Source organism: Ambystoma mexicanum, chromosome 2p (assembly GCF_040938575.1).
Source record: "Ambystoma mexicanum isolate Mex_15411 chromosome 2p, UKY_AmexF1_1, whole genome shotgun sequence".
Classification (NCBI taxonomy): Eukaryota; Metazoa; Chordata; class Amphibia; order Caudata; family Ambystomatidae; genus Ambystoma; species Ambystoma mexicanum.
In genome coordinates this window covers 265549883-265562015 of record NC_090923.1, presented here as the reverse complement: position 1 = coordinate 265562015, position 12133 = coordinate 265549883, and the positions used below count along the sequence as shown (strand labels likewise).

The window sequence follows — 12133 nt, the reverse complement described above, 5'->3', positions numbered from 1 at the left end:
TCCACACTGCAGTGCTTCAACTGGACATGCTCATAAACATCACATGGTAACTTGTAATTTTCTGACTCTGAGCATCTATTTGCATCTGACACAGCACCATCCTTGTTAGTCTCTTGAAATATATGTTGCTCAAAGAACTCCTCAGGTGACTGGACTGTACACTCCTTTTTAATACACATTTTTCTTGTTTGCATTTTAAATATGTTTTGAGTATCTCGGGAGAATGTTTCAACAGTCAAACCTACTTCTCCATCAGTGTTTTTATCAAGGCATATGAGATCTTTTTTGAATCTGTCTCTTTGCCCTTTTGGAATTTCACGTTTATTTTCTCTTTCTCTTTTTCATTTGTACACATTTCAACAGTTTGATTCAATGCTAGATTAAACCAAACCTCCTTGTTATGTGTGGTTGCAATCCCTGCCTCATTCTCATTTGCGGGCATCTTCATGTTTAAATCAGCAAGCAATTCAGGACCGGAAAACAAAACTGGTGTATGGGATTCTGTATTTTTATCATTGCAGGTGCCATTAGCATTTAGTCATTTGGTATCAGAACCACCATATTGCCTCTGCGACCTTTCGCCCCTTCATTTGATGACTGTTTTTCAACAGCACAGAGTTTCCCTATCTGTTCAGACAACATTTTTTTACTTGGGCCTCAGGGAATTGAAATCTTCCCATTTCTCTAGAATCTTCTCTTTGTGGCGTAGACCGGTATTGGTTACTTTCACCTTGGTTAAATCTGTTCTGGTATCTCTCTGGAGATTGATTTCTATTTCAATTATTTCTGAACTCTTGATTTGTGGAGGGTAGGGAACATTGTGTGTTCATTCTTTGGTTTTGATCCACTGGTGGTGATGATTGATTATAGTGGCGGGGGGCAAAGTTCATATTTTGTCTTTCATTTTATGGGAACTGTCCCCTATGCTGGTTTCTGTTTTCAATTAACCGATCCACATATTGTGGTCTGTTCTGGTTGCCATACACCATAGTGTTGGGGTCAAATCTGCTCTGTGCCCCCAATGTCTGTAGGGGCTATTATTTCTTTGATCCTGATTGTTATTCATACTGACATATCGGGCTGGTATCCCACTCTGGGTCTATCTCCCATGTCCCTAGGGCTAATGTAACTCTCTCTATTGCTAGGATCATGTAACTGAAAACACAATGCCTGGGATGGCCGCCTCTGTGGTGCACCCTTCTGATCGGATGTCATATTATTTCTGACTGGAGTTTGAGCTGATTAGAGTGACATTTTGGCAGATCTTATCTCCATTACTGTTGCTGAGGACTCTTTAGATTTTAATCTTGTTTCTTTTATTTTATCTCCCTCTCCACTCTGGCAATAAAGCACCTCATATAGTTTAGTACCTTGGTCTAGAATCCATTCAAGAGACTTCTCGCGATCAAACTCGTGAATTAACTATGATATAATATATTTTTGTAAGCCATAGAAATAAGCAGTCTTAAACTCAGTGGAGTTGGGACTAAAGGATATGTCAAAACGAGAGAATGTTCTTTTCAACTCTTGCAGAAACTGGCGAGGCGACACATTTGGCCGAGCTGTCATTGTATATGCAGCTTTCTTTGCATCCTGCAGTGATTGATATGGAGAAAAATGGTGTCTAACTCCTTTTCAAATTCTGCCCAGGACATGTTGGACATGTTTTCCTGTTCATTCAAACCTCTGATATTGCTCGCTGTGGCCGCATCCAGAGTTAAGTGAAAGTATAGTCTGTATTGTTCCTTGGGTATTTTTAGGGCTTTAAAGATATCATGCACCGCTTCCAGGTGATCCTCTATACAGCAATCACCCCCCTTTTTGAAGGGTTCAATTAGGGCCTTGATTGATTTCATTATTTTGATAGGGCTTCTTGGTTCTATGTTTGGATTGGCATTATTCTGTTGTTCATTCCTTTTCTCAGGTGCGTGGGATTGGTGGCAACCACTAGTGGGTGAGTCAAACTCTTGTGTTACAACCAGGCCCAGTAACCTGCATAGCAATAGGGACATTATTCCCTCTGAGATTTAAAATGGCATATTTGTTGTTCCAAATCTTTGCACTTTTTTATGGAGCCGGTCTGCTTCTTGACATAGGTAAGTATTCTCATCGCCCATTTTATTAATCATATCCTGCATCTGACTCATTTTCATTTGGCATTGATCAAATTCTTTGTCCCTTTTGTCCCTCTCTTGTAACATTTTAGCTATTTCTTGTTCAATAGCTTGGAGCTCACCATCTTTCTATATGTTGTCTCTATGGAGAGTTTGCATCTCTAAAATAACCTCTTCTTTGTCTTGTCTAATGTCACTCACCAATCCTTTCAGATGTTTTAATTTTTGTTCACTGTCTTCAAAATGCTTCCTCCTCTGAGATAATTGGATGTCGAATTCATTGCATTTTGACTGCATTTATTTTTGACATAACTCGAGTTCTGATCTTAACTTTTTCTCCTGCTCATTAGCCCCTTCTAATTTGATTTTTTGTCTGCTAATTACCCCAGCATCATTTTCCTGCATTCGTAGAGATCTATTTAAAATGAACCAGATCTTGGCATAGAGTCTTATCAAGCAGTTGATCTCTCTGAATGTTTGGCAGTAGCTCTAAATAGTCTCAGAAGACAGACCTGAATTATACTGCCCTCGCCAAAAATGCTGTCAAGCGGTACTTTCTGCACTTCCCCACTAATGGGGTTGTGCCATTGTATGGCATTGTCTGATGACCATACCCCATGCGCATATAGGTTTGCCTCTAGGTACTTCACCAATTCTGAAAATGTGGCTTCAATTTGCGACATAATGGAATTCAATTTTCAGCAACACACTAATCTCACAAAATGAGTTCCCTTCAATGCACGGATGGCGGTGTGTGACACACTTGCCACACCCAGTGATTGCTCTACAGTCTCTTCCCGGCCCATGTGTGTGTGTGTCTTATCTGTTAGAGGGTTGAAGCTGTGCCCGCTGTTGGTAAGAAACTATGACTGTAATATCATGAAATGTAACAGTTTGTTTCTGATTATATACTGATGCGTTAAAAGAAAATTATAACAATTATAATTGCAGAAACAAGGCTGGTGTTGTTTTTTTCTTGTTTCACTCAATGCATCAGTTGATCACTGTTTAAGGGGGAAAAGGAGTCTAGAGGGCTCTGGTGTTCACAACACAGTGGTAAAAAAGAAATTACTGCTGGAGGTAAAATCAGAGAAAAGTGGATATGTGTCTAAGTAGGATAGAAGAGTTGTGTGTGTGTGAATGTGCTTCACCTTGCATGCAAAAAGGGGAAGTAGGGTCCTCCAAGGCACATAGGTCTTTGTTGTAAATAAACCATTGACATGAGCTATATGCAAATAGTGGTATTACTGGGTTGCCTAAAAGTGTAATAAGCCTGGGGATAAGCTTGCCTATGTCAGCCCAAAGTGTGTCATAATTATAAAGAGGGAAGGTTTGTCTTATCATATGGAAGTGTTATAGAAGGAATGCTCACCACTATGCCACAAAAATAAGATGCCACTAAAAACCACCGCCAAAGTAACCTAACACCAAATTACCACCAAGATAGGATAATACTAAACTACTACTAGAATAGGGTAATACTAAATTGCCACCAAATGAAGTAAGGCCAGTTTACCACCAAAACACAGCCAAAGTACCAGAGTAATAAAATACTGCTAAGTTAGGTAATAGCCCCAAATACAAAATCTCTCCCAGGTTGTAATCATGGCCAACAGATTTAAAACAATACAAGAACTGTGGTACCTAATAGTTCACACATGTTTTCAGTTCTACATCTTCTATGCCATCATGGTAGACAATTAAACAGACATAAACGGACAGGTATTGCATTGTTATAGGAGAACCAAGGTCTGAACGAGGCTTGCAAGCAGGCTTTGAGACCATCGACTATATCCTGCACACAATCTTGGAATACACAACTGTAAAACCAATGAGCCAATCCAGCATTAAGGGTTGCAACAAATCATGCACTAGATAGCTTTCCTGCTGCATTCACTTGGTAGCAATCAATGCCTTCAATCATCACTTGTCTCAGTGGTATTTCAAAACTCCAAAGTTCCCCTCCCATTTTATTGTTCATTAATAAAGCAATCTTTGTGGCAAAGGTCATGATAGTCTGAGGTTTGATTAATGTGTTGGCCAAAATAGATTGACTTGGGGTTGGACAGTACGCACATAAGAACTTCTGAATATCATCATACTTATCCTTGCGATCACTTGTGAACACACAAATAACCATCTGAGTATCCAAAGTAACACTTTGCTTCAGAGCCCTTAAGAAACATTAAACAATGTCTGCACTAGTGCATTAGCAGCTTGATAGATTCTTCTAGTATATATCAACAGCCAATATCCAAATACTTTGCACTTGTCAAATGTAATCCTCTAGTCTCCCTTGTTCAGTTTGTACTGTTTGGTGTGTAGCACAGGTGTAACTCGTCCAGTAAAGGTAAGCAGTTTCAAATCAAAGCTTAACCCACAGTCACACAGTCCTTTCTGAACGTTATCATCCCTCTGTATGTGAGTTAACCCTTTTCCAATCTCTTTTTCTTTGTTCTGGAGATAATGGCGTATGAGCAGATAAGTCTTCAGTGACAACATAATCATGGCATATTTGATCATTTAAGCCTGTAAGATAGCAGCACTCTGGAATCAGAGCCATCTTTTTTTTGGCTTGTTGGCAATGGCTGGCTGGCTGGCTAAGCTCCGTAATTCCAAAGTTCTAATGTTTTTTTTTTGTAGTAGTAGTTTATGTAACTTGTTTCACTTTCATCTAACCTCTTGAATGTGTATCTAACAATAGTCTCCGAATCAATATTATCGATACAATAAGTTTTGTTATTGTACTTTGTAAGAACTAATAATCCAATCAGTTCCTTGGCTTATATTTCCTGAAATCTCTCCTCTTCACCCTTTGTGTACATATTGTACATGACATCAAGAACAATTTCACACCCAAGTACCTTGTGGAGTACATCTGTACACAACATAATGCTCATTTCACACTGTAGAATGGAGGTAGTGAATCCTGGCCACATCACCAACCTGTGATTTTGAATATTTATTGGATTGTTTGGGTTCTAATAATTGCGTAGAATCTGCTTCTATTTCACTGTTTTCAAAAGTTTTCTAAAAAATAATGTTGTAGAATTGCAGACACGTTGGTGAAGTAGGTGGCAGCTCGTTAGTAAGAGTGATTGTTAGCGATGCAATGATTTCAGGCTGTGTGCACTCTACAAATGTGAATAAATAAATACATTTTAAAAAATGTGATCTTGATGTCCCCTCCAATTCGAGTCTGACTGAAAACCTCAGTAATCTTCTCCAATCTTTTGATCAGAAATAATATACTTTCATCAAATGCATGTACTTTTTGAATGAGTTCATCATAATGAACTAACAAAGGTATTCTTGATTGTCTGGCATCCATATGAGGGTTGCACTCTGTATGGTATTGGTATAACACCCACTGGGGACGAGATGTCAATCTAAAGTGGTTGGTGCTTAACGTTATGATTGCCCTTGAAAAACCTGTTTTTGAATCCTTCACATGCTCTAGGTTGACCAGTGTTGACTCCAATACTATGATAATCACCCCAGCGACCATCTCTTTCTCCCAGAGACCAGCCGACAGCTTAAGTTCATTGCCACTTAACGGTTGTACTGGTTCAGATACAATAGGTTGTCACCCATGTCCAACCAGCTCTCTCTCTGAAGGTGGTGATGGATGTATTGGTGGTTGCTGGTGTGCTAACATAGGCCTCAATGGACCAGAATGAGGAGTTGAGCCTGGCTGTGTTGTGGGCTGCAGGGCCTGCCCCTTTCTCTGGCTCAAGCTCTAGCAGTCATTTCCTTTCAAAAATTGGTAAACTTGTATTCTCATGGTCTGCTCTCATCTGGTCGTGCGCACTGCTCCCGCTGGACCCATGGAATTTGGTGCAGTGCTCCTCTGTCCGCAGTCTCCCTCGCTCTGTTGCCATAGTGAATGGGCCTCGAAGCCCCGAGTGGGCCCAGTAAGTGCTGCAGCAGCTTCTGAGGAATCAGGAGAGAGTTTTTTTTAAGCTGAAAATCGCCTCGTGAATTGGTCCCTGTCTCCACAGCATGTCACAGCTCATTTTCCCCTCTAGCTGGATTCAGCCTTATAACTTATATTGTGCTTCAATCCCTTTATTGTGTGTCAGTTGTCTGCCACATTCACGGTGCAGCCACAGCCAAATAAACCCAACACCAGACCAGACATGTCGCTAATACACCCTCTGGTCGAGCAACACCATTTTTTTTAATAGTTTCTTGCTAACATCTCTTTTACTCACATACTTCAAGAACCACCCTCTGATATGTGATTACTTGTGCAGATCTCCTGAATACTTCAAGATTAGTTTAGTTTAATCTTTATCTGCTGTGATGTACAATGCACTTAGTATTTACTTATGGCAGACCTTATGCTTTACACTGTATCTGCTGCTCGGAGCTCTCGGATAGTATGGTCTCAGCGATTCTTAGCTCACTCTCACTTTAGGCCTATCTTCAGGTGCAGACTACCCTGGGTAGTGGGTCTTCTTTGGGGGCGGTGGGTGTCTGTTGCCGGCTGCTCCCCCACCACATCATCTTAACAACATGTCTGATTCGTTTCCTGGCCTCCTTCAGGAACACTCGTCTCTAGTGAAGCAATGATGATCTTGAGAACTGGGGAGTATAATTGAGGTACATTTACTCAGATCTTAAGTATATATTTTCTAATTAGATGGAAAGGAGACCCACTGGCCCCACCACCCAACTAACTGTTCTGTCACTGGTGTAACACTAGGGGCAGGAACCTTCCACTGCATACATTCACTCGCTCAGAAATCACACAGAGAGGCATACACTTACACAGGGGAAGGGAAAGGGAAGTCGGATACTACACACCTCCTTTTCTACCAAAAACACAATCAAACCACCGTTAAACTTGATTTAGTGCACAAAACATTTGTTCATCTTTTTGGACACGTGTTCCTCTTTCTGATTGGAGCAAATGACAATGGATTTTTTCGGAGCAACTCCATTGCTCAGCTCTTGTTTGCTTTTGCAGTCACATTTGCAGGACCCTTTCCTTGTGCAGGCCTTATTTGGTTGATTTGGATGCTTACCACCCACTTTGAGCATTTTGTGCACAGATGTTGCACTTATTTTGATGCTACCGTATCCCCGATTTCATTCCCGAGAATTGTGTACATCTATTTCTTCTGCATTAGTTAAACATTTCTCCCAATTGTGCCACATATATTTTGGGAGCATTGGCTCTCTTACCTTTCTGAAAACTGTGGAACTTTTTTGCAGCAATGGTTTATCTTCAATTGCGGCAAAAAGTTTTGAGAGTTCCTCGAGGATGATTCTTTTATTCTTTTGGGGATTCCATCCTAAAAGAATCTATCGATCATTATCGAACATGAGCACTCCCGACAAGAGAGGTGAACATACAATACAATATCCATAGCTTAATTACTTGCCAGTGCTCCATTCTGAAACGCTGCTTATAGAGGTGACTCCTGGAACAGATGCTCACTTCAGCAATAATTCAAACAAATACACATGTAATAGTGTTCTGATGTCACAGACGAGGCTGAGAAGAACAGAACCCATGGCAGTAAAGCTGGCATTTTATTTTCACTTGAAAACCAAATGTCCTGAAAAACACAGTAAATGACAAGGATGTCTATTTATAATAAACACATGACCTGTGTATACAGTGCTTCACACGGATTCCTCCCACTTCTAAGCACTGTAATAAAAACTGTTGTTGGACTATCCCATTCCCGTGACACTCTATTGCTCTTCTTTCTCACACGCGGTGGCCCTTTTCCAGTTGACCAGGGCACTATTAATGTCTGCATCCTCCCATGCATTATGGGATACGGCTAATGAGGACAGTGTATCTTCCTAAGTGTTGCATTTGCTCAGAAATTAATGGACATTGCTCGCTTTAAGGTGTGCAGGACTAATACATTAGCACACAGGGTCCCCTTCTGGGAATGCTAATTTGCTCATATGGAGAGCATTGTTTTTTTTTTGGTTTTTTTTGTTAGAGAGAACCCAGCTCTTCTGCAGGAATGAAGCCTCTGACATTCCTCCATCCATTACCTTTGATCAATAGAAAAGCCCCGAATTCAGCTTGAAAGCTGCTCTGAACATCTCTTGTTGCCGAGCAACCAGACATTGCTCTGAAACTCCCTCTGCTGTTTTCTCTCGCTCTCTCTGTGAGAAGCCAGAGAATGTGGCTTTGTCCTGGCCTAGATTTTGTTGGCAGCACGAGCGGACATCATTACCATGTTGTGCAGGTTTTTATTGAAATATGGAGTTTGCCTATGGCGCCTTGGAACTGCCCTGGAACAAAAAGCCAGTTACTTACAGCAGCGGCCTTCAAGTGTCTCTCTAGAAATCACTGTGGCTAATATTCGCAGGGCATCCGTGTCATGCTCACATGCTAAATAGAGCTGAGAATTTTCTGCGGATGATCCTATTTTTTCCGCTGTTAAGAATCTGTATCTGGGGTCAAGGAAGGCATAGGAAAGCAAGGCTTCTGCTCAAGAATCGTTTTACATATGCCATGCTTGGAGTTTGTCACTCAAGCTTGATAACACAAATCAGACTTCAGCACACGCTAAGCAACTGGAAATCGTGGGCACTGAACTCCCATCTGCAGTGGCCTTCATTCGCAAAGAGGGGGGCATATACCCATGTCAATCTATGCACTTCAACCTAAACAACTTTAACCTGCGACGCCAGTGACACGTTCAAAGTTGACACGGCTAGGTTACATAAAAACAGAACATATTAAAAAACACATAGCACACCTGTTCAAACCGGGGGACGATGTTCCGTAAAGATACGAAACGCATGTTTTTATTCCAGGGCATTTTATTTGCCCTCCATCAAATGGCATTCGTAGATGATCGGCTCCAGACCATCCGGCAATGGTGTTAAATAACGGATGGCCCCTAAGAAATTTGGATAGTGTGGTGTTGTCACCGGCCTCATATCAGGTGGGAAGGACCACGGGGCGGGAGGAAGGGAAGGGGTAACGGATTGCGGGAAAACGTCAGTTCCTGATTAAGTTAGTTACAGTAAAGTTGTGTTGCACCCCAGCTCTCGTGTCCGTGTCTTATTTGCATGTTTCGTGGTAAGACAGAGTGAAGAGTGTGAGGTGGTCCACACCGGAACGCAACATTGGCAACCAGGCGGCTCGAAACCCAACTAAGCCAGCCACCTCAGAGGCTCCACACTCATGGCACGTTGTCAGGCACCACTCGAGACACGAGCTGCCTGCTCCGTGAGCGGCACACAAAGGAGGCGGGTTGGAGCTGTGCAATCAAAATCATCCGCGGGTGGAGCCATGACTCCACCGGGCGGTCGAGGAAAGCAAATCTCCCGCCAACGGCAGCAGCTGCAGTGACACCGAAGAGAGGTGGAGGGAGGTCCTCCCGCTCCAACTAGAAAGACGGGCAAAATAGCAATACACTCCGCGTTTTCACCACGGCATAAAACAGTGGCTGGGCCAATCTCACCCACCCAAACTACTTGCAGAAAGGCCCTCAACTGGCATACAAACAAGGCGGACAAGACCCGCCCATCAGTGCATTACACAGCGCCCCCGCTGGCGCCACACCAGAGTGGGAAAATAAATCTCCCGCCAACAGAGGGTCAAGAGACACAAAGGCCCTGCCAATGATACGAACACAGCGCCCCGCCACCTGGGCCAATCTCAACCCATAGTAAAGAACCAGGAGACTTCTCAGACACCCCACCCAAAGAAGGAAAGAGAAGACCAACACCGCATAGCATCTCAGAGGAGGAGTCACTGACAGGTCCAGGGACCTCTGTCAAACCACTCCAAAACCAAATGTCCTTCAGCCTTCTGTCCCAATTACCCTCGAACTTTGATCTCACTGACACCAGCACACTTGGATCACGATGGAAGAGGCGGCTGAGGGACTTCGAGAGATACCTAAAAGCGGCAGGACCCATGGAATACGAGCAGAAACACAGTTTACTAAACCATACAGTAGGATCAAAAGTATGGGACATTCTAGATTAAATACCCAAGAACAACATAGACACCTACACCAGCCCTCACAGATTACTTCACACCCCGCACAAATGTGGACTATGAAAGACATACTTTCCACACCATGAAACAAAGCAAAGGCGAGACCATGGACGCATTCGTAATGAGGCTAAGGCTAAGAATGAAACAGTGTGACTTGAACAATTACTCAAACGATGAAGCCCTCAGGTCACAAATCATATTGGGGGGGGGGTGAAAGCGTGGGCTTCAGGAAACAACTGCTACAACAACCACGAAACCTGGAGGAAATACTACGCCTGGCTTGCTTGGACGCTGCACTGGCAGCACAGATGGAAGGCCTCGATGACATAAAGATCACGCATGGAAAGCAAGAAAACATTCACAAGCTAGAAGGCGCTGTGAGAAACAACAGCGACCCCTTTTGCTACAGGGACATGCCCTGCAATGGGCCAAACATGCTCTGCCTGCGGAGAGGAAAACCACTACAAAGCTGTGTGCCTGATATTTCACAGTAAGATGCAGGGAGCAGGGAGAAACGGAAAAGCCGCACCAGAACAGGAACAATATCAGTCGACCCTCCCCCGGGCGACACAGCAACCTCATGACACGGCTCGTCACAGACACTGGGACAAGCAGCCTGAGAGAAGGTATGAAAGAAGAGAGTGGAGAGAAAGTAAGACCCCAGCCTCCAGGCAAAGAAGGAGACCAAGGCCGAACATCAGGTACCTTGTAGAATATCACTGTTGGACAGTGCATCTAGCGCATCTTCGGAAGAAAACCCCCGGAGAAATGAGAGACACCAAGAAGAACCAAGAAAGAAAGGCTATCTGTATGCGCTAGGAAACAACACAGCAAAAGAACACAGCCCAACACTTATGATCCAAATCAATAAGACGGCAGCCGAATTCCTAATAGACGTAGGGGCTACAGTAAATGTAATCAGCGAGGAAGCGTATAAATGCATACAAACTGCCCCTCGCCTACAACCACACAAGCACTTATATTCCCCTTTGGATCAAATACACCTCTAGCCTGCAAAGGGATTTTCATGGCATCATGCCGTTACAAAGATCACGTGAAGGACATCCCTATGCACGTTCTGGAAGCTGCCACCGATAGCGGATGTATCCTAAGCTACCAAGCAGCCATTGAAATGGGTCTAATACACATACTATACTGACTCTTGGTGCACAAGCATCTGGACCCTGCCGCAAGCATCGAGCAGGTTTTTCCATCTCTGTTCAAAGGCTTAGGGAAATTGAAAGATAGGCAGATTGAGCTGCACATCGACACCAGCATCCCACCAGTAGCTCAACATTAGAGAGGAATCCCCATCAACATTCAGAAGCAAGTGGAAAATGAGCTAACAAAATTACTGGAAGCCGACATCATAGAGCCAGCAGAAGGTCCCACACCCTGGGTCTCCCCCATAGCACCCGTGCCCAAAAGAGACTCACCCGACATCCGAATATGTGTCGACATGAGAAGACCAAATGAAGACATCATGAGCGAACGCCATCAAACCCCCCACATTACCAACATGATACATCTCCTGAATGGAGCAACAGTCTTCTCTAAACTGGACCTAAACAAAGATTAACATCAACTAAGAGGTCCCATTACATAACAACCTTCGTCACACACCTAGGGCTATACAGATACAAACGACTGAGCTTCGGCGTGTCATCTGTGGCAGAAATATTCCAGGCAGAAATCCACAACATAATCAAACACATACCAAATTGCCTAAATGACAGTGATTACATCCTGGTATTTGGCCAAACCCAAGAACAGCACAACGACACTCTCATGCGGGTGTGCATCTTACAGGAGGCCAAACTCACCCTGAAAAAGGAAAAGTGTGAATTTCGAAAGAAAACACTTTGTTTTTTTTTGGACACGTCTTCTCAGAAAAGGGCATGACTCCCAACCAAGAGAAAGTCAGCGCACTCACGGGAGCCGATCTGCCAACCTCCACCTCTGACCTCAGGGCCTTCCTAGGACTTGCAAGCTACTGCACCCCCGGGACATCCAAGACTTTGCATCCGTCAGT

At 43.4% G+C, this 12133-nt stretch overlaps 1 pseudogene; it reads right to left on the bottom strand.

The window, feature by feature from the left end:
* Nucleotides 1-3978: 3978 nt before the first annotated feature.
* Nucleotides 3979-11544, bottom strand: LOC138567738 (piwi-like protein 1 pseudogene; annotated as a pseudogene).
* Nucleotides 11545-12133: the final 589 nt, after the last annotated feature.